Source organism: Talpa occidentalis, unplaced genomic scaffold (genome assembly GCF_014898055.3).
Source record: "Talpa occidentalis isolate TD23 unplaced genomic scaffold, MPIMG_talOcc4v2.1 talOcc4.3, whole genome shotgun sequence".
In the NCBI taxonomy this organism is placed as follows: Eukaryota; Metazoa; Chordata; class Mammalia; order Eulipotyphla; family Talpidae; genus Talpa; species Talpa occidentalis.
The window spans coordinates 12,551,129-12,578,859 of NW_023603184.1; the positions used below are offsets into that span (position 1 = coordinate 12,551,129).

The 27,731-nt window shown below is 45.0% G+C and overlaps 1 protein-coding gene across 2 annotated transcripts in view; it reads left to right on the forward strand.

The window, feature by feature from the left end:
- LOC119255360 (low-density lipoprotein receptor class A domain-containing protein 3) overlaps positions 1-27,731 on the forward strand; it is a 140,840-nt gene that overhangs the window by 81,462 nt on the left and 31,647 nt on the right. The gene's annotated exons all lie outside the window — the stretch shown is intronic.

Below are 27,731 nucleotides of genomic sequence, written 5' to 3' on the forward strand. Positions count from 1 at the left end.
AGTTTGTTGGGGAGGGGTTTGGTTGAGAATTTGTCTTCTTGGGGGTTATTTTACTTTGTTGGATGTGATTTTTTTTTTGAATAGACCATATACATTATGCATTATTATTTTTGAAGAATCAAAAAAAATTGTGACTTTTTTTCTGGCTTCCTCTGTTTCTAGCATGGCTTCAAAATTATCCTGCGGTTGTCATTTAACATATTGACATTTACTGTTCTTAATTTGAATTTCACATGAGAGTATGTGTGAACTCTCTATTCTGTGCAGTTTTGAGCATTTTTAAACATGCTACAAATATGTGGATGGCCATTTTTAGAATATGGTGTGTATTTGAACTCTAGTCAATGCAGATTGGCTTTAGCTGAGCTGGGACTGTCAGCAAAGGATAAGTTTGTGAAAGAATGCAGGATTGGGACTTGAGACTGCAGTTTTATTCCCAGCTTTGTGAAGAGCAGCTGTGTGCTATTTACTGGTATATTCTGTGACATACTGTGTCCTCTCTCAATCTACTTCCGTGATTTCAGAATTCATGTGCAAACTAGAAAGATTGTGGAGAGTATATAATAATAATAATAACAACAACAACAACAACAACAAAGGTGGTGCAGACAGCTGCCTGGAGCTGTTTGGTTTGGTTTGGAACAGGCTTAACTTGGCTAGTCTCCATTTTTTCCTCCTCATTTCCTGCCCTTAACCCTCAAGTGTAATGGAACCATCATTAGCATTGGCTTAATCCCTTGATCAAAACATAGTTTTAAAAACCATACATACAGACAGATGCATAAGAAACCCATTTTCCCGTTGTTCTTCTTTTTTTGATGTTTTAATTACAAAAGAGAAGAATTCTGGAAAACTTATACAGTGAAGGGAAGAAAAAGAAGTTCCTTTTGTGAAACCTATCCTACTTTCATTTTAAATTTTTTACCTATTCCCCGCCAGAGGAGGACTTGGACATGAGCTCTGCAGAAAGACTATGTCCAAATCCCACATCTTCTCCACCCTCCCAGCACCCATACTGTGATCTTAGGGAGGTTCCCAGGATGTCCTGAACCTTAGGCACTGGGAGCACTAAATAACAATTCTTGAACTCCCTCATGCCTGGTGTCCTAGTCTCTCCTAGCCAAAACAAGAATAATAAAGCTTCTCATGCCTCACGATGTTGTGAATTTTAATCTATATATAGCCCACGGCGCAGTGCTGCATGTAGTAAGTGAGTTGGAAGCACTATTATTGGTCCGTCTGCAGAAACGACTGTACAGGCACGTGCGATTGGGTGACCTGCTCTTTTCTCCTTCACGTTAGTGGCCCCTGATCATGTTACCTTATTTCATATTCATCGTCGTTGTCTAGTGAGGTGACCTGTTGGTTCATGAAGTACATGCACTGTGACTTGGTCATGTTCTTTTGTTGGGTGTTTAAGTCTCTGGCTATTTCACCTTGGCTGAACAAGATGGCCCATGCCAGGTAAGGAAGTGACCCCAATGGGGTGACAGAGACCAGTTGAGTGGGGCTGAGTGTCCATCGTAGCAGCCCCACCATCTTTCCAGAGGCTTCTGAGAGGGGCCTGTTTCAAATCCATGCCGCCTCCTTCAAGGGAAGAGAATAGCACCTGTGTCTTGGTGGGAAGCAAAAAAAAAGCCTTCTTTGATTCTGCAGAACAACTTGATATTCAGGCGGAGGAGAGGTGAAGGTGCCCTCGTTCTCACCTGCAAGAGGTGATGTCCTCAGGTGCCCTGTGAAGTGGCTCTGGCCTTTAGAAGATAATACACTAGAAAAAAGAGAATTCTGCCCTTTGCATAGGGGGAGAAAAGAGCCAGGAAAGGTCGAGGTGGGATATGAGGTAATGAGCTGCTCGTCTGTATCCACAAGCTAGTCTGTATCCACGATGGGGGAAAGGTTTTCATGAGACAGGAAGAAAGTTTATTAATCATAAAAGTAATAAAATTACATATCATAAAAATGGGGGACAGGGAAGAGGGAAACAATATCACACAAAGAACCCACACTCTGTCAGAACCGCTCTTGGCATCCGGAGGTGTTCATTTAGGCTTTTCCTGGTTGTACTCATTGTGGGTGTACAATTTTATATATGTGTGTATTTTAACATTTCAACATTTTTCCATGTTTTTTCATATTTCTTTTTATAATTTTTAATGCTTAGGTAAATAGCCCATTCTACTTGGCATAATGTATTTTATTTACTCATGTTTTGGCATTTACATTTGTTTCCAGTTTTTTGCTGTTAGAAATAGAATCTGCTCTTGTCAATGTAGCGTGGACATGACTGTCCCCTGCTCTGAGAAATTGTCTTGGGCTACATTCTGGGAATGAAAGTACTGGATCAGGGGGCAGGAGCTTTTCTATATATACTTGCCACGTGTTCTGCCCCAACTTGCTTTCTCACTGGCAACGTGGGAGGATTTATTGTACTCTTGGTAGCTTTAGGTAGTATCTTAGAAAAAAGATGTTGCTGGTTCATAGTTGAGCGTGGTATTATATTTTAATTTCTATTTTTTTTAAATTATCCAGTAAGGCTGAGTGTTCTCCCACCCCCATTTATTAGTGGTATGTCTGACTTTATGAAATCGCTACTAACACACTAGAATAAATTCCAGCTGGAATGAGTCATTAAATTTCCTGCCTGGTGGATCTCGAGACCCTCTTCCTTAGAGTTTTAAGAGCGGACACTCGTTTGAGGATAATTTGAGTGCATTTCTGTTCTTGGTTAGTGGGCCACCCTAAACCATCATATTAAACAAATAATTTTTTTTTGTAATAAAAGTAACAGAAATAGAAAAATGTGGGCCCTCCATAAAGCTTGGTTATGGCGAGGGCAGTGGTGCGCCTCTTTGGGATGCACCTGCTCTGGAGTTTTCCTTTTTATTCCCTCATAAGATGATCCCAAGCCTTGTGAGGGGGCACTGTTATGTCTACACATGGAGAGGAGCCACAGAGAACATAGCTGAAGCATGCCCACTGGCCCACACCACAATCCCCATAACCTGCCCCCATCAGACACCACTGCTGGGTCCTTCTATCTTTCTACATGTGTTTGCATTACTCTGAATGCTGAATGGAATCGTACTGCAGTCACCACTAACCTACTTAAAAAGAAAACGAAAACATCTGTCACGTTTTTCTACAGAAATGATTTCTAAAATGGATTTTAGTCCTGTGTGTCTCTGAAAAGTTTTCTTCTAAGAGACGGCAGTTCAATTACTGCCACTTGGTGTAATCAAGAAACTGGCAATCCTAGTTTCCAGAACCCTCCAGTGACCTGGAATCAGAGCTTTAAGATTTTTTTCCAGCTTGGTGTCGGGTTTTACCAGCACTCTCTCTGTGTCCTATTCAAATTAGGGAAAGATCTTGCATGCTTGAGAGTCTTGTCAAGGTGGCTCATTGTCATCTTTGAAAAATGATATTATTGATCAATATCTTTGACCAGGCATGTGTAGAATTTTAAAGTTGCCGGGGCCCTGTGTGTGTGTGTGTGTGTGTGTGTGTGTGTCTTAGGGAGGGAGTTGTGGGTATGGGGATAGATTCAAACCCTTGTCAAATCATACATTTTAATGACTCTCCTCATCCAGAGACAGAAAAGTAGGTGCAAAATGGGATTTTGAGTGTTATTTGCTTTCACTGTACCCACCTACTCCTTGAGCACACCTTCTAATTGCTCTAGTGTGATGGCATAAATCCGTGAGATAAGGTTGAGAGGACAAGTTTGAAATAATGATCACCTAAAAAGGGAGGAAAGCAGTGGCAGAAATTCATTCCCTTTCTCCCTTTTCTTGTCTTTTGCCTGTAGGTGGCGCCACAGGTACTGTTTTAGCTTAAATCTGGTGCCATGGGGTAAGCAGGGATGAGGGAGGAGAAGTCTGGATTTTGAGTTATTATCCTTACCAAACCTATTATCCTTACCAAGCAGCTATTTCCCAAGGCAGCTAATGGTTGGCTTCCATGCACAGGGCCTCGGGAAATCAGGAAGTTTCCAGTGGATGATAGCCTTTCTTTCTTCCTCTCAGGCTGCTCTGTCTTGGAGAAGGGGTGGTGAGTGCTGACATTGTGACCTAGATAAGAGAGTCGTGGGAGGCAGCCACAGTGGGGCTTGATTCTCCTCTTCAGCTGTGTAGAAAGCAAAATTGGCTCAATGCCATCATCATGGGGTGACTTGTTCACCCTCCCCAGATACATGTGTTGAAATCCTAACCCCCAGTATTTCAGAATGTCACCTTATTTGGCAATAGGGGCCTTACAGAAGTCAGCAAGTTCATTAAAATGAGGTCACTAGGATTGGCCCTACTCCAAAATGACCACACCCTTATATAAGGTTTGGACCCAGACATACACAGAGGGAAGACAGTGTGAGGACTCTAGAGAAGATGGCCGTCTGTAAGCCCAGGAGACAGACCTGGAGCACCTCCTTCCTCCCAAACCCCAGAAGGAGCCAACCCTGTGGACTCTGTGATTTCAAGTGTCTGGCCTCCAGAGCTCTGAGATAATACATTTCAGTTGCTGAAGCCACTCAATTGTGGTATTTTGTTACAACAACCCTAGCAAACAGATCCAGCCAAGCGACAGCTGTCCCACAGCTGTGTAACAGGATGACATTCGCAGACATCCTGCTTCCGTTTTTGCCTTTAACAGTTTGAAAGTAGGAATCTTATTGTTATGGGGTGAATTGTGTCCCTTGTCTCCCCTCCCCCAAGGATATGTCCAAGTGCCCCAGAATATGACCTTATTTGGAAGCGGGGTTAATTGCAGATGCAATTAGTTAAGATACCTGTGTTGATGGGCCCTTAATCCATATGACTGGGGCCTGTATGAAGGATGAGGGAAGAAGGCCATGTGACAATGGGGCAGAGATTGGAATGATGCAGCTGCAAGCCAAGGAAAGCCAGCAGCTGCAGCTGCCACCTTGAAGAGAGGCAGGCCAGGACTCTGCCCAGACTCTGGGGGAGAGGCAGGGGGACTTAGTCCTGCAGACCCTTGATCTCAGATTCTGGTTTCCAAAATGTAAGCAAATATATTGTTGCTTAAAGGTAGTTTGTTATGGCAGCCCTAGGAGACGCATACACTTACTTCCAGGGATACTAATTAAGCCACTGGGGATTCTTGGACTGGCTCGACTTTCTTTATGCACCTCACTGCCCCCTCCCACATCACCCAGCCTCCCTGGGAGGGTCATGCCCTCCTTTTTTGCTCGGGCACACCGCTTTGTCATGGATGAGATGTCCGTTCCGCCAGGTCTTGGTTCTGGTAAGTCATTGTGGAGTGCTGAATTTCAAAAGCCTTCTGAAAAAATGGAGCTTCAGGAAACCAAAGTGGCACTTATACGAGTCTAGAGAATATTGCGGCTTAACACCACATCCATTAAACACCTCAGCGTGAAACCTCGCTTCCTTTGTGGCGCCGGTTGTGCGGAAGAAATCCAGGGCCTGCGTGAGTTCGTGTTGCTTTTCTTTGACGTAGTCATTCTGTGTATTTTGTGTATTTGTTTTTAAATGTCTCGCGTATTTCTGGGCATGCCCTTCCGCTTGGCTGACTTTCTTTCCTCTCAGATGGGAGAACATAAACCCTGAGGTCAAGAATGGAGCTTTGGAGACAAACAGTACTGGGTTCTACAACCACAGCCTCCCTTTACAACACGAGGCCCGGGTGCCATTTTTACCATATTCTGTACCTATTTCCTCATCTGTAAAATTTCCTCATACATCTCCTCAAGGGAGATGTATAAAATAAAGGTGGTGTGTTGATGAGCAGACGTCAAGCTGTAGGCACTGTTTCCTTGTGCACACAGGGCAAAGGTAGGCCTTGCTGACCACAGAGCACGAGCTCACGTACTCAAGGGTGAGAGCTGGGTGCCTGGTGTGGATTAAGCATTTGCTAAGTGCTGACCTCATTCTCTCAATAATCACTAACTAATGTCATCCTCAAATCCAAGTCCTCTGGAACATTCTTAGGCCATGCCACTCTAAATGTTCCTTTCCTGCATGCCTCTTATCCCGCCTCCACACTACACATTCCCTTCTCCAACCCCTCTCTTGCTCTCATTTTGAGAGCCTACGTCATAGAAACACCTTCCTTTGCTCTGAATATCTTCTTTTCACTTGAGAGAATCTTGAACACACAGTCATGAACCCTTGTGAAATTTTCTTTAGCTTGGAGCTCCAGGAAGCCAGCCAGACACGAAGCCGGTGCAACAGGGGAAGGAAACAAATATTTGAGAGCCTGAGATGAGCCAGCAAGGTCTTGGGGTTGCAAGGAGGGAAGTTTGGAAGTAGTTCTTCTGCTCCAGTTGAGGACGTCTGTCTTAATGGACCTGTACTTGGCTCCCACCCGCTGGAATGGCCGCCATCGGCTTGTTCCCAGCTCTGCTGGAGCCCCGCACAATTAAACAGCTAAGTGGATTTTGATGATGGTATTTTGTTTCATGGCTTGAACAGTGTTCTTCAGTCTCTGCCTTCACTGTGCTGACCTGAAATCAGCACCTCTTTCTGCAGCCTCCGAAGTTTTAGGTCTAGAAATTGGAAAAGTAGCATCTTCCAGATCTTCCCACCCACCCCAGATGTGCTGTTTGTTCCCTGTGCCAATGGTGAGGAGAGACATTCAGTGCAGAGCTGGGATCATGACATAAATTTCCAGCTAGGCCCTGGGCAGCTACATGTGGACATTTTCAGCTTGTCAGGATACACAGTATGAATTTGACCTTATGCAAACTTGTTGAAGAGGCCCTGGTGGCTGCTGGAAGATTCTGGCAGTTTCCCTCTAGGAAGAGAAATCAGAGTGCTCAGAAGGCCTCTTGGGTAGATTAGTTTCCTTGCTCTGCTGTAACAAAATAGCACCAACCCTTGACTTCTAACAGCAGAAGTGTATTCTCTCACAGTTCTGGAAGCTAGAGGTTGGAAAGCAGGATGCATGCAGGGCTGAGTTCTCTGGAGCCTGCAGGGGAGGACCTTAGTTGCTTCATTGCTGCAGGCCTTGCTTCTTTGGATTATAGCTGCACTGTGGATGCTCATTCTCCCTGAGCATCCGTCCCGATGTCCCAGTGTCCCTCCCCTTTTTTTAAAAAGATTTATTTATTTATTTATTTATACAAGTACTGGGTACAGTCAGAAGCGCCGAAGGGTGAGAGAATTCACCAGAGCCAGAGCAGGGAACAGAACAGGCAGACTGAGATTCACTGCTGAGGGGAGCAGCGGGCGTGGCAGGAGAGGTCTGACGCCATGTGGGACCCTCGCTGGCCGGTGGGGGATCGAACCGGCGCTGCAGAGGCCGCGGGCAGCTTCGCAGCCCAGCGCTCAATCACTGTGCCACCAGGGAGGCCCCCAGTGTCCCTCTTAAAAGGACACTCATTATGCATAAGGGTCCACCGTCATCCTGTGTAGCCTCCTCTTAACCTTGATTATATATACAAAGGCCCTATTTCCAAGTGAGGTCACGTCCATGGGTTCCTGACACTAACAGCCCAGCACACTGGGTACATATTGAGAAGATGCTGTGTCCAGTGACTGGCAGCTGCACGGGACCGGGCTGTCACCCTGGACTCCCCGGAGGTGTTGCTGGGCCATGTGGGTTCTTCCCACATCCACTTAGGGTATTTCTTTGTAGTCTGTTTCACCCCTCCCCTTATAGCAGGGAGGTCCTGGAACAGGACCAAGTGTGTCAATAGAGCAGGAGTGGTTTGAAAGCCTGGAAACAGTCACTTATAACAGAGAAAAAAATATATGTGTGTGTGTGTGTGTGTGTGTGTGTGTGTGTGTATGTGTATAAGTCAGGCTACATAGAGCTGACTTTAGAGCTGTATACACACACGCATATATAAATATATATTAAAGTCAGCTCTATGTAGTCTGACTTATGTCACCTGGCGCCTGGATCTGGCTACTTCCATCATGAAAGAAAGAGCCCTGGATGCCAGGTGGTGCATATGGAGGCCTATGAGAGTGCTGTGCCTTTAAAGCCTTGGGTGGAAGGTGCTGGAGACTAAGCTCAGGCCTAAAGCCCCTGCCATCCAGAACTACTAGGAGAAATCTGACAGCACCCCACTGGGGCTTCCAGGCAGACGGGGCTGCAGTCAACTTTTGTTAGTCCTGCACAGGCACTAAAAACACCAATTAATTGTCAAAGTTTTTAAATGGGGAGCTTGCACATGAAACTCAGAGTGATGTTTTCTTGAAAAATCAGATTTAGCATGAGAATGCTCCCTGCCCTCAGTGAGCCCATCTCCACCCTGCCTCTGTCATGTTTGTCGCATCTCACTCATTCTGAAGCTTCCAGTATTTCTTTAATTGTCAGACTTGCATCTCTTCACATTTTTGGGTCCCTGGAATCGAGATGCCTTTTACAATCAATATAGGTAAGAAAACATGGCGTTCTGGTTTAATTGGCTGAGTTTTCTTCTTTCTTAGTTGTGTATAAAGTAGTGGCATGCCTTGTAGTTGGTGGGGACTTGGATTTAATGAAATATGGTAACTTTTCTCTGGTTGTGAGCAGATGATGTTTCAGCCACAGGCGCTGACATTACCCAATAAGTCTATGTACCTCGTGTGTACCTTTCCCTTAAGGTGTCCTGCAGGTGGGCAGGAAGCGGGGTGCAGAGTGGTAGGGCTTGTCTGTCACATGTGAGCTGTGGGAACCAGGCAAAGTTCTTAGTATCAGTTTCCTCATAAATCCCATGGCTTTTTAATGAGGATTAAAGGAGCTAAATCCCTGAAAATGCTTCAAACAGCAGCTGGCGCACAGGAAGTGCTTGGTAAATGTTAGCTGGCCCGGTGTTGGCACTGCGGCGTCCTGCTTCCGGTTTAGATCCTGGCTCTGGCACTGGCTACCCATTTCCCTGCTTGCAGCCTCAGTTTCTTCATCTGCAACATGAGAGCAGGTTTGCAAAGGAAGGGTCACTTTGCTTTCTCATCTTCTCCCTTCTCCAGGGATGCCTGAGCATCTCTGGGGCTGCCAGAGGGTTTTGCTGTGGCTCCCTGGGCTGCTACAGTATCGAGGGTGGACTGGACCATACTCGGGAGGGTCTGCTTTCTCACGGGGTGTCTGAGTGAACGAAGGTGGACTGTTCTGTTTCAGAAATACTGTGACTGCCTGGTCCACAGCCTTTGCCAGCCACATGCTTTACCACGAAACCCTCCCTTTGAGCTGGGATAGGAGACCCCGTACTCTGGTTAGGGGAGAAGTTAAGTCCAATCTATGATGGTAAAGCATCCTCAAACCTAGAGAAAAACTTCAATTTAGTATCTTCTTGGAGGAAAGAAGCCTTTCATTGCTGAAGTCACTAAAACTCCTAATTCCTAGAAAGTGTCATCATGACTTCCTGGCACACATCCCCCACTGGTGTCCCTCTGGCCCTATACTGGGGGTGACAGGAAGACTCAGATGGCATCTACCAGAAACCCCGCCAAGCCCCTCTTGGTGGTTCCCCATGCCCCTCCCAGCTGATGGCAGTTGCCATTCGGGACTTGCCACTACTTTCTTGGAAAGTACCAATTTAAATGCCAATACTGTCACCAGCTGAGAAGTTAGTGGCATGAAATCATCTTAAAGTCATCTCTTAAATCAATTCTTGCACAAATACCAGCCTCACACTGTCTCACCAGTCCTCCTGGCCACTTCCAGAGAACTCTGTTATTATCAGCTCTGCGTGCTGCTTGTTCCCCGCCTGCCAGGAGAGAATCTTAATGAAGCCGCCCGACCTGAGGGATGGAGAGTGGGCTCTTGTTCATGAGTGTGGCCAAGTCACCTGGGCCCGTCATTCAGGCACACTCTCCTTGCAGGACTTGGCTGTAGCTGCAAGGTGTCGTGGTTGGTAACAGCCTCCGTAATTGCTAATAAAATTTAAATGGCTGCAGAATCACAGAATGTCAAAAAACATTTTTTCCTGGCACATCCAGACAAATCTTGCTGATCCAAGTCAGTCTCTGACGATGCAATCTTTTCCTTTTATTTCTTTGTGCAGACTTGCACTTTCATCTGCGATACAGCTAGTTTGCAGTTGCCTAATGACTTCCTAAAAGCTTCAGAGACACATGAAAAAATAATAATTAAAAAAAGAGGGCATGGTGCATTCATATCATTCAGACATGTGACAGAGTCTCTTGCTAGTAATCCTGGAAGACTAGTTTTCTGCTGGTTTAGGGAAGAAGAGGATGTAAGTATAGCATCTTTGAGGTCAAAGGTAACTGCTCACCCCTCTTACAAAGGCATTGCAGGAATTTAGGGTTTTTGACACAGCTAATCCCATGCCTTTGTTAAGTTCCCTGCAAGCTGAATCCCTTAAAATGTATGGAATGTTTTAGGGCTAAAAGGCTGTCAGAGTTTCTAGTTGGCAGGGAGGTGACTGAAGTAGGTTACATGCAGGTATTCCATGTTCCATAGCACTGCAAAGCCTCAGGTTAATTTCAAATTGGAATAGAGTCTCTTCTCCTTTGGAAGGAAGCAGCTGGCCTGCACCTGGGTAGTTTGTTCTATCATCAGTGCCTTTCACTGGGGGGCATGTGGTTGTGGAGGCAAATAATCAGCATCCCCAATTCCTCTTGGGATTTAAATATGCCGCGCAAAGACCTTCATAGCTGCTGTTGTCTCTGGTCAGTGGAAGACGTGTTGTTTCTCCAGCTCTTTGGGGGGGGTCTAGGAATAAAGCCCGTGGTTTTTACCAACCACTGGAGCTACAGGAAAGTGGTTCAGGGAGAGATGGACGTATTTGGAGGAGTGGGTGATTCTGGTGTGGAGGCTTTCATTGGGCCTGTGGGCATCAAGATTTCCGGAAAGCTGCTGGCCCACTGGTGGTCACCCAGGGTGATACTTTTTTCTTATGGCCATTGTGGACATTGGTAAGGAGAGGGGAGGCTGTAGCGGGAGCCCGCCCATGGCTGTGCATTTGGTCCTTCCTGCTCCAGCCCATCGCTGCTCCTGTGCCCCGTGTCCTCAGACCTCTGTCCTGTGAGTGCCTGGCTCCACACCGGCTCCTGACGCACGACTCCACATTCACTCTGCTGTCAGTGCCCGGGCAGCCGGCCGGCCGCTGCTGCGAAGCCGAGTGAGGCCGTGTCACATGACAGGGAGCAGATGGTCTTCATGTTGAATGTGGTGGGTCTTTGCCACTCACTGCCTGACGGTGAAAGCCACACCAGAGTTGTTCCCAGTTCCCTGGAATTGAGGACATCAGCTAGTCTGATGCTGGGAAGGGGCCAGGAGAGAGATTACCTGCTGTCCGTTGTTGGGGGTGCAGGGGTGCCAGGTGCTTTGATGCCAGGCTTGGCCACTGCATCCACCCCTATCCCCACCCCCCCTCAGGACCCCCTCAGATGGAGACAGAGGCGAGGCACCACTCTTTCTCCATTTCCCTATTCAGCCTTTTCTCCTCAGGGTTCTGGGGTGTTGGGTCTTGTGGGAACTTGAGGAAGAACCTGATCGGCCAGAATCATTTTGGGGACGAGCCATAGAGCTGCAGTGATGACTCAGGTTGTACCCCTGCATCATTCAGACACCAAGACAGGAACTGGCCTTCAAGGGGTGGGCACCCCTTCAAGGGGTGTCCTTGAGTAGTACCTGACCCTGCAAGGATGGGCCTGCATAGCATCTGTCATGCCTGGTCGGTGGCTGAGAGCAGCTCATGGGAGGTATGCTTTGGCCAGGAGGTAGCAGAGGGACAGGGGCTGTGACCCTCACTCAGCTCCCTTCCTCAGCCACTGATGAGCTGTGTTTATGCATAATTTTTTAAAGATTTATTTTTTATGCATATATGAACTGGGGTACAGACCAGAGGTTTATGGGGGGGTGCAGGGGGGGGTGCTTGAGAGGATTCACCAGAGACAGAATGGGGAACATTCACCAGAGACAGAGTGGGGAATAGGCAGATTGACTGAAATACACTGCTGAGGGGAGCAGCAGGCAAGACAGGAGAGGTCTGCTGTGCCATGTGGGTAGCTTCCTGCTGGGGATCGAACTCAAGCTGCAGTGGCTGTGGATAGCCACATAGTGCTGACGCTTAACCCCTTGCGCCACCAGGGAGGCCCCCTGTTCATGCATAAATTAATTCACTTAACAAATACGTAGAGAGCACCCACTGTGTACTCAACACTGGTGGCACTGGGGGAAGTGGTGGACGAGGAAATTCCTGTGTTTCGAGAGACAGAAGTCAGGGGACATGAGTCAGCAAACAGCAGCTGCAGTGAGGTGGGATCCACGCTGGGAAAGGGCCACGTCCTGGGTGCTACAGGAGCCCACAGGAGGGACACCTGATCTCACCCAGGACATCCAGGGAGTGTTGGAGAAGGCTAAGCAGAGACTGAATGATTTACCCAGCAAGAGGTGGAAGAACCTCCTGGAAAGGAAAAACCTACACACAGCCCTGAGGATGAGAGAGCGGGTGGTGTGTTTTTAGGTCTGCCCGTACTGATTCCTGTGGCTGATGGGGAGGAGAAAGGAGAGATTTTCAGGGGGTATTTAGAGAAGTGTACAGTGTGGGTGTGTTGGGGGCAGTTAATCATTGTAAATCAAGGCATGTGAACTGTGTGGTTCAAACCAGGCTCCGCCACTTTCCAGCTGTGTGACCCTGAGCAAGTTACTTAACCTCTCTGTTCTTCATTGACCACATCTGCAAAATGGGGTAGGAACAGTTCCATTTCACGGTTTCTGAAGATGCAGTGAGTCTCCTTAAAGCTCTTTGAGCAATCCTGTCACATGGTGAGTGTTCTGCCTGTGTCAGTTTCCTTCTTGTCATTACCCTGTGCTGTAAATTCTCCTGTATGAAGTCATGGTAGAAGTCTTGAATGCTTGCCTGCTGTCTTGAATGCTTGCCTGTCTCCAGTCTTATCACGATGACATGACTAGTACATTTTCTGAATGAATGCGGGAGTGTCGGTTGTTATCCCAGTGGTTCAGGCTGACACGGCTCACCATGATGTTGCCAGAAATAAAAACAAACAAAAAGGTCAAACCCAAGACACTAATTTTCTTTGCATTTTTTCTTTAACAACAACTGAGTGAAGTTCCCAGCTGTTAGCCATGTGGGCTCCAGGCTCTTGGGGACAGCCCCCGCTTCCAGAGTTTCCTAAAGTGTGCACTGTGGGTCACCCGACACAGCTGTTACTGGAGATTTGAGGATGACTTCAGACCTGCTGAATCCGAATCTCCAAGAGTAGGATTCAAGAATCTGCACCTTAACAAGCAGCTCAAGTCTTGCACCCGCTACATCTTCAGAACCTTTCATCCCTTATTAGACAAATCGTTTTTTTTTTTTCTAAAAAAAGATTTATTTATTTATGCATACAAGAACTGGGGGACAGGCCAGAGGTATGGGGGGCAGGGGTGAGAGGATTCACCAGAGACAGAGTGGGGAACAGATCAGGCAGACTGACTGAAATACACTGCTGAGGGGAGCAACGGGCGAGACAGGAGAGGTCTGCTGCACCAGTGACTGCAGATTGCTTCATAGAGCTGATGCTTAACCCCTTGCGCCACCAGGGAGGCCCCTAGACTAATACGTTTTGATGAAGGAGAAAATGACTAAGGACCTATCTTGCATTGCCACCTCTTTCTGTATCAGGGGAGAAGTCCCCCTGCAGAGCTTCCTTCTGAGAAGCCCAAGGTAAGCTGCATCCCAGCTAGTGTACTGGCCTCCGAAGCTAGTCCTTCTGAGCAGGGAGCGTTGAGCAGTGTGATGGTGAAGTGCTGTGGTCGGGGAGAGGGTGGTTCTTTGTTGTGCTTTAAGGCACCTCCCTGCACACTGTGTCCACCAGAAAGCAGATAGATCACATGTGCTGTCACTGCAGTGCCCACAAAAGGAAAAAGCTTCATCTGAGCCAGAAATGAAATCCTCAGCAAGAGGTGCCTCTGGATATCTCAACATGTAATATCAACAAGATTAAATCCCCATTTAGTGGGCATCTGAGAGCTGGGAAGGTGGATAATTTAGTTTTCTCTAACTTATTGTTATTGCAGGGGAGGCAGTCTGGGGTGGGGGAAGTTTCAGAGTACACAGGTCTGCCTAGGTTTGTCCTGGCTCCTCTCCATATTGGGCAAATTATTTCATCTCTGTACCTCAGTTTCCTCATCTTTTAAATGGGGATAAAACACATAAAGAGGAGGGCTGCCTAGATCATAGAAGCCAGTGTGGGAAGGGTGTGGATTATCTGCCATAAGGAAGAAAAGGGATTGGCTAAGATCCAGCCCTCTGGTTTGTTCTAGATTTTCGATATCTAAGGGGCGGGGTGAGATTCCCATCCATGCTTCAAACTGTTCTTTTTGGATTGCCAAGGGTTAGAGTCACAGGGAGCGAGGAAGGCAGCAGAGCAAAAGGGAGTTTGGACTCAGACCCTACTCCATGTGGAAGCAAAACAGCTATAAGTCTGTCTTTTTAAATCGCTAGTGTCCTTTGCATACAGTTTTATTTTCACAGAGTAGTCTATAAACACACACAAGAGTTGAGTTCCTCTGGACCTGATCTCCAAGAAGCCCTCCCCACCTTAGTCTCTTCTTGACATTTGGGATTCCAAAGATAGCTCCACAATTGTCCTTTTCCAGAACAAAATTCCCTTTTGAGCACAAGAGTACTCAGAAAATTATTTCCTATAATGATCCCAAGCCTGCTTTCTGGATCTCTTTAATAGTAGCAATGGGGTGCCTTAGGTGCCATGGAATTTCCTCTTTTTCAAAATCTTCAGGCTGATAATGTTTTCAATTTCCTGCTTCACTAATTGCTGGCTGTGTGATTGGATAGGTCTCCCTACCTGTTGAGGCATGAGTGTGAGGACATACACACACTACTTTACCACAGTGAATGGCAGGTGTCAATCACACTGGTGCCTGCTAATCAGAAGTGACTGTTGAGCTGCTACTTGGTACCCTCTTCCTGTTATCCTGGAGAGAGTTGCTCAGATGGCAGAGCAGACCTGTTCTTGGTTGCATATATTACAGTTTCCAGGTGATGCAACATCCTTTGAGTGCCGTTATCTTGCCAATGGGCCTCTGACCTTGCCAGTGAGCCGTGTGTCCTTAGGAGCCAGACTTTTATAGTTACCGTCGGGGCTGTTGGAAATACCCTAAGAGCACCTCCAAAAAGTCTAGATCCCTCCTGCTGCAGTCGCCCTAATGCTAGCCATCAACCACCCCCATGGAAAAACTCAAGGGCTAGGTTCCCGAAGCATCCATCAACACTCCCTTTGCTCTGCAGGACCTATTTCAGAAGAAAACATAAGCTGTGGATTGTATAATCGTACTCTGATGCAAACCAAATTTTGGCAAGTGGGAATGACTAGGAAAACAATGCATATGTGAAACACACTTTCCCTGTGCTTTCTCTTTAATGTTCTGGTTCTTGTGCCAGGTTTCCCCTCCGTGCTCTGCATTTCAAAAATATTTTGTTTTTCATTCCAGACAGTGGGAGTACAAAGGCAGATTTGTTTCATCACTTAATTTACTGATCCTGCCAGGCTTTTTCTCCCTCCAGTCAGTAGTCCTCCTTAAAGTCTTATATTTAGGGCTGACCTTTAGGAAAATTACATAGAAACAGTATCATATTTACCCGATGATGACTGCAGAGCATGAGTAAAATCAAAGCAAACAATTTAAAAAAATAAAACAGTGGCTCTGCGAGTGGATTTTTGGATAGTCTGGTCTGTCCCAGCGTAGCAGGGGAGTAAAGCAGACCCCTTTCTGTTTTTGACACTCCATGGAACTTAGGGCATGCAATTTTACCTTTCTGAGCCTACATTTCCTTCTATGTAAAAACTGGCCCTCTGGGCATTTCCTCAGAGCTATGGGTTATTTACAAGATTGACATCACCCTGGTCTTTGACTTCCTTGCTAAGAGAAGTGCAGAATTGTAAAACACTAGCAGAAGCTGGCTCCTTAAAAAGAACAAAGATGGAGGGGTGGGTGGGTGGATGGATGGATGGATGGATGGATGGATGGATGGATGGATGGATGGATGGATGGATGGATGGATGGATGGATGGTTGGATGCATGGGTGGATGGTGGATTGATGGATGGGTAGGTGGATGGATACCTCTCATTCTATGATCACATTTCCCAGAAGCCTTCCTGCCCTTACTCCACAGCTAGGAAGATGCCCCTTGTCTCTGCTCACATAACCCTTCTCAACCTTTGACTTGTAAGGAAGCAGGTACAGTAAAGGGTGACCAGTACTATCATCCAGTTGCCATTGGAAACTTCAGGATAGCCTGGAAAGGTCCTTCATGCATCTTGGTCTTATTATCCTCATGCCAAATAATGTCAGCCCCTGGTACATGGAAAATGCTCTGTGCCCATTTGCTGAATACACCCATGAAAGGACAATGATTATTTACAACGACTTGTGGTGACAAATTTTTGCTTACTTTCTTGTATTGCTCTAACACTACTGCTCTCTCAGGGCTGTATTTCTTACCAAGGAGCCAGACAGGATTGCTAAAGTAGGAATACGATCCCACTATCTATAACTCTCACTCTCCCCCTGCCCCAGGACTTTTTTAAGGGGACCCCTGGCAGATTTGCTTTACAGCCTGACCTCATATCCCCCCTTATTATATCTTCCTCTGATGCTAATTCCTCCCTGTTAATTAATCACTTTTTGAGGGTAATATTCCTCCAGTTTCTCTTCTTTTTCTTGGGTCCCAAGGGATGTGACCGCTGGAAGAGCCTTTCTCTTTTTAAGCCTTTGCATAGACACCTATTATCATCAGCTCAGTCATTGTATCCTGATATTTTGCTTGGATTGAAAGACCAGACGCAGGGACTAATAAGGAGCTTTCACGTTCAGGAACAGAGGGCACCTGGCAGCTTCAGCAGCTTCTTCATTTAATTCCAGGCTTGTAGGGACAGTCTCCGCGCTTAGCCTAGCCCCGGGGTGTGGCAGACAGCACTTGGGCCTTCCCCAGCTCACACGTTGCTTACACAGCCTTGGTGCCTATACGCAGAAGAGAAATCAAAACCCGGTAGAGGATTAGCCTGTGGTCTTCCTGGTTAGTATAGTTTAGTGCATAGAACTAACGTTTGCCTTAGTTTTCTTATCTGTAAAGTGACTTTTCCATTGCCAAGTCCCCTCACAACTACAGATGTCTGCGATCTAAGATGAAATGTCCTCCTTGTGAAAATACAGAATAGCACACAGGCACACATGTGGGTTTAGGTAGGCTTAGGCTTGTGCAGAATGGTGCAGACCCTAAGTGGCTATGCCCTGCATGGGTCAGGTGAGGTCAGAAGGTGGGACTTTGAACAATACCAGACCCTGGGCCCAACCCTCTGCATAGACTCTCTCACTCACATCTCACAACTGCTTCACGAAGTAAGCTTTGGTGGAAGCTCCATTTTACAGATGAGAAGTTGAGGCTTCCAGAAGGTAAGTGAATGGGCTAAGGCTCTCGGTGGCCCAGCCAGGTTTTGAAGGAAGACGGCTTTGCTGTGCTGCCCCCTGCAGGTCAGTGTGTGCCAGGGCTGCTCTCTACAGAGGAGGAGGTTTTCAGGGTTCAGTGGAAACTTGGGGCCATTCTTGGAAAGAGAGTGCAGATCGAGTGTCCTAGGCAACAGTTTCCCATCGTCCAAGAAAAGATTGCATCTTTAGTGTCTGCAGTCATGACCGACTTTGCTCCCTGACCCTGTAGGGTATGGCCGGGCCTGGGAACAACAGAATAGTAATATGGAAGTTTCTTCCTGCCATCCTTGGCTGTGTTTGATAACAGCCAGCAGCAGGCAAATCTCAGGGCACTCTTCCCTAAATAAGTCTGGCAGAAGGTTACCTCTCCCCTCACCCCCAAGACTGTCCCCCCATTCTGATCCAGAACTTCCCACACTTTATGTTTTGAAAGGCACGGGGATCTTGGTAAAATACAGACTCTGATTCAGTGGGTGTGGGGCAAGATTGACTGAATTTCCGACAAGCCCTCAGGGTGTTGTCACTGCTGCTGATCTGAAGTCTACACTTGGAGCAAAGAGGTCTAGAGTCCATGGTTCTAGGGCGGCTGCATCAGAACCACCCAGAGTCCCCAGAAAGCAGCATCCCGGGACCTTCCTGGGAGATTCCTAGTAGCAGGTCTGCAGAGGCCCTGCAGCTGCAAGTGTCCCAGGGACCACCATGTGAAAACAGTACCCCGCCCAGTGGTCCCTAAGACTCCGTGATGGTTGGAGTCGTCTGTGGATTGCAGTTACCTTGGAAAAGACTTTTTGGGTCTGGAATGGAGCCGCAAACCCTTTGTGTCCATTCTCCCCAAGTGGTGTGACCTACACTCCATTCTGGGAAGTCTTGTTGTATTACCCCTTTAGCTCCTTGTCTTTAGAATTTTCTGGACCCCAGACATTCCCTAAAGCCAGAGTCCTGTGGCCCCTGCTCTATCTTTCTCCTTTGCTGTGTTTTCTCCTTTGCTGTGTCCTGTTCGTGACTCCTTGGCCCTCTGTCATCTGGCATTTGCAGCCACTGTTGCAGTAAATTGAGCTGGGGAAGATCACCAGGAAACTAGTAATCATCAGATCCAGCAGGTGTCAGAAACAGCCCCACCTAACCTCCGAGCCACCCATGACCTCATCCACTTGCCTCCTCTGCTCACTGGACCCCGCCCCGCCCTCTCCTGGCCACCCCGCTAGCTCCCAGGGAGCCCCTCTGGGTCAACTTCCCTGGATCGTCATTTGTCAGGAAATGCATTTCATCCTTCCCATCGAACACATCCTCTCTTGGAGATCTCATCCACCCCCACAAACTGGTGATGCCCAAATATTTATTTCCTGAAAGATCTTCCTAAACCACACATCAGATCATGTTACTGGAAGGCAGAGGACTCTGGAGCCAGCAGCCTGGCTCAGATCCTGTCTCTGCCCCTTGCCAGCCAAGAAATCTTGTGCCAGTCATTAGACTTCCTTCTGCTGCAGCTTTCTCCTCTGGAGGAGGGGATGGAGCACCTCGTCTTGGCGGAGTATCTGGGGCTGGTGTGCTGTGGGCGCCCGGTACCTGTCCACTTGGAGGGTTTCAGTTGCTAGTAATAAGAAATAGGAATAATAGCCCTCCAGTGGCTCCTAGTTCCCCGAGGGGGTTAAGGAGACTCCAGAATGTACCTCACAGAGACCCCTGGCCTGGCCCCAATGCCTACTTCCTTCCTGCAGTCCTCTCTGCTATTCTGTCTCACACCCCCAGGCCTTTGCACATGCTGTTCCCCCTCCCTGCCTCTACCCTCGCATTGTGGAGGAAACGGTGCCTTATGACCCATCCTTCATGTTAGGGTAGCCTTGGCAGGTCTGGGATTTTATGTGATCTGGGTTCAGATTTTGTGAATGCAGATGAAGCAAAATTAAAAATATTTATATAGAAAGAGCATACCTGGATAGTTTATTTAATCTGAGTCTCAGATTTCTCTGTATGATCTTGGTAATCATTGCTGCATCATAGCTTTCTGGTGGAGGGTAAAGTGTAGGAAAGCCCAGGGTACATAGTAAGCATTTAGTAAGCGTTTTTTTAATCCTCTCCTCTCACTTATAGCAAGAATGAGGGACTCTTGTGCTAGTGTCTGGCTCAGTGGAGGTGTTCGAAGGCACTGGGTGGTTTAGTGTGTCTTACGCAACTATTCCTTCTACTGCTGACCATGGAGCTCAGTGACAAAACCCATAGCAAATGACAGGCTGTCTTCCTCCCCTGTTTTCCTTGACTTATTTTCTTTTTTTTAAATTTTTTAATTTAAATTTTATTTTTATATTCCCCATACAATTACAACCCCCTTATTTTGACCCCCAAGCCCTCCTTTCCCCGCCCCCCCACCCCCCATAGAGTGTCTCTGGTTCATAGTTGTTTGTTGATTTTGATATTTTCTTTCTTATAGTTATTCTTTTTCCTGGTCCCTTATTTAAGTTTTCTAGATTCCTGCTATGAGTGAGACCATCCGTTATTTTTCTTTTTCTTTCTGGCTTATTTCGCTGAGCATGATCCCTTCCAGCGCCATCCATGTTGCTGCAAATTGCATGTGTTTATCTTTTTTGAATGCTGAGTAATATTCCATGGTGTATATGTACCACATCTTCTTGATCCAGTCATCTATTTTGGGGCATTTGGGTTGTTTCCAAAGCTTAGCTATTGTAAACAGTGCTGCTATAAACATAGGGGTGCAGGTGCTCTTTGGAATTGATGTTTCTGTGTCCTTTGGGTAAATACCTAGGAGTGGAATTGCTGGATCATATGGAAGCTCTATGTTTAGTAGGTCCAGAAATCTCCACACAGCTCTCCATAGTGGTTGGACCAGTTTGCACTCCCACCAGCAGTGCAGGAGAGTTCCTTTTCTCCACAACCTCGCCAACATTTGTTGTTGCTAGTTTTTTTAATATGTGCCATTCTCACTGGTGTGAGATGGTATCTCATGGTAGTTTTGATTTGCATTTCCCTGATGACAAGTGATGTTGAACATTTTTTCATATGTCTGTTGGCCATTTGCATTTCCTCTTCAGAGAAGTTTCTTTTTAGCTCTTCTGCCCATTTTTTGACTGGATTATTTTCTTTGTTTTTGTTGAGTCTCATCAGCTCTTTGCAGATTTTTGTGATCAGTCCTTTATCATTAGTGTTGTGTGCAAAAATGTTCTCCCAGTCGGTGGGGTTTCTCTTTGTTTTGGTTATTGTCTCTTTTGCTGTGCAGAAGCTCTTTAATTTGATGTAGTCGCAGCTGTTTATCTTTACCTTCACTATCACTGCTTTGGGTGATGTGTCTGTAAAGATGTCTTTGATGTGAATATCACGTAGTGTTTCGCCTAGATTTCCTTCTATGTATTTTATGGTTTCAGGTCTTATATCTAGTTCTTTAATCCATTTTGAGTTGGTTTTTGTGCATGGTGTTAGGTAGTAGTCAAGCTTCATTCTTTTGCATGTAGCGACCCAGTTTTCCCAGCACCATTTATTGAACAAACTTTCTTTGCTCCAATGCATATTCTTTGCTCCTTTGTCAAAGATTAGTTGACCATAAATCTGTGGGTTTATTTCTGGATTTTCTATTCAATTCCATCGGTCTGTGTGTCTGTTCTTGTTCCAATACCATGCAGTTTTGATGATTATGGCTTTGTAGTATAGTTTGAAGTCTGGGAGTGTGATGCCTCCATTCCCTTCTTTTTTTTTTCAGGAGAGCTTTGGCTATTTGGGGTTTTTGGTGATTCCATATGAATTTCATCAATAATTGTTCTATTTCTTTGAAGAATGACATTGAAATTTTGATTGGAATAGCATTGAATCTGTATATTGCTTTTGGTAGGATGGCCATTTTAATAATGTTTATTCTTCCAATCCATAAGCAGGGGATGTCTTTCCATTTCTTTGTGTCTTCTTCTATTTCTTTAACAGTGTTTTATAGTTTTCTTTGTATAGGTCCTTTACCTCTTTTGTTAGATTTATTCCCAAGTATTTGATTTTTTTTGTTTCAATAATAAAAAGGATGTTTTTGTTTTTTTTTTTATTTCTTCTTCTTCAGATTTATTGTTTGTGTATAGGAAGGCTACTGACTTTTGCGTGTTGATTTTGTATCCTGCCATTTTACTGAACTGATTGATTAGTTGAATTAGTTTTTCTGTGGAGTTTTTGGGGTTCTCTATGTATATTATCATATCATCTGCAAATAGTGATAGTTAAACTTCTTCTTTTCCTATTTGGATTCCTTGTATGTCTTTCTCTTGTCTTATTGCTCTGGCTAGGACTTCCAGTATTATATTTAAAAGCAGTGGTGGAAAGGGGGAGGTTCCCTGTTACAGTGAGAGTGGACATCCTTGTCTTCTTCCAGATCTTAATGGAAATGCTTTCAGCTTTTCACCATTAAGAATGATACTGACTGGGCCTCCCCGGTGGGTGGCGCAGCGGTTGAGTGCTGGGTTGCGAAGCTGCCCGCAGCCTCCGCGGCGCCGGTTCGATCCCCGGCTGTTCCCTGGCCACCGGAGGAGGGTCCCACATGGCGCGCAGACCTCTCCTGCCGCCCGCTGCTCCCCTCAGCAGTGTACTTCGGTCCTTCTGCCTGCTCTGCTCCCCGCTCTGGCTCTGGTGAATTCACACACCCTCCCACGCTTCTGACTGTACCCAGTGCATGTATAAACAAACAAGTAAATAAATAAATAAATAAATAAAACATGCCTCTATAAAAAAAAAAAAAAGAATGATACTGACTATTGGCTTGTCATATATGGCCTTTATGATGTTGAGGTATGTTCCTTGTATCCCAAGAATTTCAAGGGCTTTTATCATGAATGGGTGTTGCACTTTGTTGAAAGCTTTCTCAGCATCTATTGATATTATCATATGGTTTTTATATTTCTTTTTGTTGATGTGTTGGATAACGTTGATTGATTTTCAGATGTTGAACCATCCTTGTGTCCCTGGAATGAATCCTACTTGGTAGTGGTGAATAATCTTATGGATACATTGTTGGATTCTGATAGCTAAAATTTTATTGAGGATTTTTGCATCAGTGTTCATTAGGGAAATTGGCCTGTAGTTTTCTTTTTTTGTGTTGTCCTTGTTTGGTTTTGGTATTAGTGTAATGTTGGCTTCATAGAACATGTTTGATATTATCCCTTCCTTCTCAATTTTTTGGAAGAGTTTGTGAAGGATAGGCACTAATTCGTTTCTGAATGTTTGGTAGAATTCATTTGTAAATCCATCAGGTCCTGGGCTTTTGTTTTGGGGAGGTTTTTGATTACCATTTCAATTTCGCTGCTTGTAATTGGTCTGTTTAGGTGTTCTATTTCTTCTTTATCTAGCTTTGGGTGATTGTAGAGTTGTAAGAATTTGTCCATCTCCTCTAGATTGTTGAACTTGTTTCCATATAACTCTTCATAGTAGTTACTGATTATTCTTTTGATTTCTGCTGTGTCCGTTGTGATTTCTCCTCTTTCATTTATGATGCTGTGTATTTGTGCTTTCTCCCTTTTTTCCTTTGTGAACCTGGCTAGGGGTTTGTCTATTTTATTTATTTTTTTGAAGAACCAGCTCTTGGTTTCATTGATCTTTTGGATTGTTTTTTAGTTTCAATTTCATTTATTTCTGCTTTGGTTTTTATTATTTCTTTTACTGGTTTTGGATTTTTTTGTTGTTCTTTTTCTAGATCTTTGAGCTTCGAGATTAGGTTGTTTCTTTGAGTTCTTTCTTGTTTCTTGATGTGAGCCTCTATTGCTATATTCCTTAACTTATTTTCACTCCAGTAAATTGGTTATTTTTTTAAAAGATTTATTTATTTATACAAGAACTGGGTGTAAAGGGCAGGAACGGACACAGTGCAGGTTTTCTAGGATCCCATGCAGACCGGGTAAAGGAGGAGTCCTGGAGCCCTCAGTGGGTTTTCTTTTTTTCTTTTTAAGATTTTTATTTATTTATTTATTTATACAAGCACTGGGTACAGTCAGAAGCGCGGGAGGGTGAGAGAATTCACCAGAGCCAGAGCGGGGAGCAGAGCAGGCAGAAGGACGGAAGTACACTGCTGAGGGGAGCAGCGGGCGGCAGGAGAGGTCTGCGCGCCATGTGGGACCCTCCTCCAGTGGCGGGGAAGCAGCCGGAAGTCGAACCAGCACCACAGAGGCTGCGGGCAGCTTCGCAACCCAGCACTCAACCGCTGCGCCACTGGGGAGGCCTATCCTCAGTGGGTTTTCAAGCTTTTATTGGGGTTTACCAGGTACACAGCGGGCAGGGTGCTGGGGGCCAGGAGGCTGGCAGGCCTCCCAGCCTCCAGCAAGTCTTCACTCTATCTGGGCTCCGGCCTTCTCTCTGCTTCTCTCTCGGCTTCTGCTACTTCTTTGTCGGCTTCTCTTTCGGCTTCTGCTGCTGCTGGCGTCCCGTGACGCCGCCCTTACAAGTCCAGTCTCTCAGCCCAGGTGTACCCACTTCAGGTGCCCGCCATCAGGCATGCATTCGGGACTGCAAGGATCCATCATCTATCCTGATGGCGGGAGGGCAGAAAAGCCTGACATTTTTCCTTACCCTACACTGGGGTACAGGCCAGAAGCGCGGGAGGGTGAGAGGATTCACCAGAGACAGAGCGGGGAGCAGAACAGGCAGATGGACCAAAAGCACTGCTGGGGGGAACAGTGGGTGAGACAGGGGAGGTCCGCCACGCCATGTGGGGGTCTCCCTGGCCGGCGGGGGATCGAACCCGCGCTGTAGAGGCTGCAAACAGCTCCACACAGCGCTGCGCTCAACCCGCTGTGCCACTGGGGAGGCCCCTCCAGTAAATTGGTTGTTGAGCAACTGAAAGATATTAGGTTTCATAGGTGAAAGAGACTCCACTGTTGTGCAGTGGGCATGTACATAAAGTCCAGACTGACGAATAGAAAGCATTTACCACAAAGAAAATGAATCAGACGCTTAGAAACTTTTCGTTACTATGGCAACGGTGCATTTGACCAATCCCTCTTTGGCTAGACTGTACTATAGTAGTGAGGAATGTCAACTGTTATGTCTCAATACTTATTAACTCATAAAATGTCCCAATTTACATTCTAATTGTTGCTGGAGAAAACTCCTATTTAAAATGACCCAGTCACCCATTTCCTGGTGTAGCCACTTTAGAGCTTTAACCAAAAACAGTAATTACAGCAATAAAAGCACTTGGCCCTTGTTGGTGCCAGGCAGCTTCTTTAAGCCTCGCAATTACTTTGTAAGGTTGGGTTCATATCCCATTTTACAGATAAGGGTAAAGCTCAGGGTGGTTAGGTAACTTGCTAAGGTCATGATCTCTTAAGGAGTGGTAGCAGCATTTGGAGCCAATCTGTCTGATTCCTGATCCTTTATTCTTTGCAGTTAATATAGATTATTTCTTTCTTTAAATCAGAAAAGCAAAATTTCAAGAGCATTAACATATTGATATTTGGGGCGGGGGCTAGATAATTACTTTCTCCTGTGCATTGTAAGATGTCTTGAAGCATCCTTGGTCTACCAAATAGGTGCCAGTAACACAGGAAGCCCTTGGTATCTGCGGATTCCACATCCTCAGGTTCATTCAACCATAGATCACAATGACTGCCATGTGGTTAGGTCTACAATTCAGTGTCTGTACTGAACATGTACAGAATTTTTTTTTCTTTTCATTATTCACTAGATAATACAGCATAACAACTATTTACATAGGTGTTATAGGTAATCTAGAGATGACTTAATGTTTGTGGGAGGATGTAGTTAAGTTTCATGCAAATATTATACCATTTTTATGTAAAGGATCTTAGCACCCCATGGAGGCCTTCAACCTGCATTCCACAGATAATGAGAGATGATTGTGCCCACTCCCCCACATACCCTTATAACCACTTGTTGCCTGAGGAGCAAACTAGGAGAATTGGGGAGAAATTTGACCAATTTAGTATCAACCTAGTAAAGACCAACTCTTTTTCATTTCTGATATCACCATCCTGCTTAGATCTGATTCCTGACCCTTTATTATACATAGTAGAAGTTTTTGGAATGTTTCGTTTCTTTAGTTATACTCCAGAGTTATGCAAATTTTGCCACTATGTAATTTTAGAACATTTGCATCACCCCCAAAGAACGCCCAGTACCCATTAGCAATCATTCCCTAGTCTTCCCTGGCTAGTCTCTGGAAACTACCAATCTTTTTTGTCTCTATGGATTTCCCTATTGTGGACATTTCTTGTAAATGGAATTATATAGCATGTGTCCCTTTGTGTCTTAGTACTTTCACTTAGTATGATGTTTTCAAGGTTTATTCATGTTGTTTTACTTATCAGTACTTCACTGATTTTTATTACTGATACTATGTAATTGTATGGAATGTAGGGGTACAACTTCATTCTTTTGCATGTGGATATACAATAGTTCCAGCCCTTTGTCAAAGACCATCCTTATGCTAATGAATTTTTTTTTCTTTGGCTACTTGTCTAGTTACTTGACTGTAAGAGTGAGGATTTATTTTTATGTAGACTCTCAGTTGTATTTATTGACCCATATGTATTTTGTCTGGTTGCGTGTGTGTGTGTGTGTGTGTGTGTGTATGTATGTATCTGCATGCCAATACCATGCTGTACTGATTATGCTAGCTTTGTGCAGGACATTTTGAAATTGAGAACTTTCCTAATTTTCCTCTTTTTCAATATTGTTTTGGCTGTTCTGTGTCCCTTGCATTTTTCATGTCTTGAGGATCAGTTTGTTAGTTTCTACAAAGAAGCCAGCTGGGGTTCTGATAGGGATTACATTGACTCTGTAGGTCAATTTAGAAAATACTACCTTCCGATCAAAATTTCATCTCTCAATCCATGAACATGGGGTGTATTTCCATTTATTTTGGTCTTCTTTCATTTCCTTCTACTGTGTCTTGTGGTTTTCACTATACAGGGCTTGTATTTCTTCTGTTAAAGTTTATTCTTAATTGTTTTCTTTTTTATGCTGTTGTATCAAACTAGAATTATTTTCTTCCTTTGTAAATGGAGTTATTAATTTCAATTTTGGATTGTTGATTGCTAATGTATAATATATACAACTGATAGTGATATATTCCGCTTGAATCCTGCAATCTTGTTAAACTTGTTTATGAGTTTTTTGTGCTTTTGAAAGCTTTTTTAAGTATAGGAATTACAGTTATAAACTCCCTTCTCAGTACTGCTCTAGTTGCATTCCATAACTTTTGGTGTGTGGTGTTTTTGTTTTCATTCACCTTAAGGTATTTTTCAATTTTATTTGTGATTTCTTTTTTGACTTTTTGGCTATTTAGGATTGTGTTGTTTAATTTCCACATAGTTGTAAATTCTCCAAATTTCCTTCTGTTACTGATTTCTAATTTCATTCCATTGTGACTGGAGAACATATGTTGTATGATTTCATTTCTTTTAAACTTACGAGTTTTGTTTTATGGCCTAATATTTGGAATATCTTGGAGAGTGTTTCCTGTGCACCTGAGACTATGAATCCTGTTGTTGGGTGAAGAGTCCTAAAGGCGTTTGATTGATGTAGTTGGTTTATGTTCTTGTCTCCAATTTCCTTTTTGACCTTCAGCTTAATTATTCTATCCATCATTAAAAGTGGAATTGTGAAGTCTCCAACTATTATTGTTTGTCTCTTTCTTCTTTCAATTCTGTCATTTTTTGCTTCATGTATTTTGTGACTGGTTTTACATAATTACTGTGCATGTAATTATGTCTTCCTAATGGTTTGACCATTTCTTTGCCCTTGAGAACACTTTTTGTCTGATCCTAGTATAGTCACTCCAGCTTTGGGAGCACAGGTAGTTCTTCCACTTGGTTCCATGCCACTCCCACCCTCCACCCTGGGGTACATCTAGATTTGGAGTACTTTTTAAAGATTCTTGTGTTACTTGAATGTGTAATCAGTTTTAAGTGTCACCACTCTTCTAAGATAAGGTCAAAACTGAGGATTCATATTTTGTCTTTAAAGCAAGCCTCCAGCTCCCAAGAGACGATATCCATGGGATTATGTGCTTTCTGTGGCTGCTGTTCAAGGCATCATAGAAATCTCTGGATGCCTTGGTGAAAACCTTTCCTGGAGCAAGATTTGTGATAGGTTAAGTACAATTTTCCTAAATACCAGGTCACCTCATGACAGATAAATCCTCTCTTGCTTAGCTTGTCAGAGCAGCCAGAATTCTGCCTGTCTCTTTCCCTGAGCGCTCTTGACACTACCCAACAAAGGATTATGCCTAATGTCTCTGGATGAAAAACTATTGTCCTATGGTATCACCACCTTTAATCCTCATGTCATAGGCCTTTCTCTTTTGCCTTTTGCTGGCATTGTAGTAACAATCAGGAGACAAAAGTTAATCTCTGG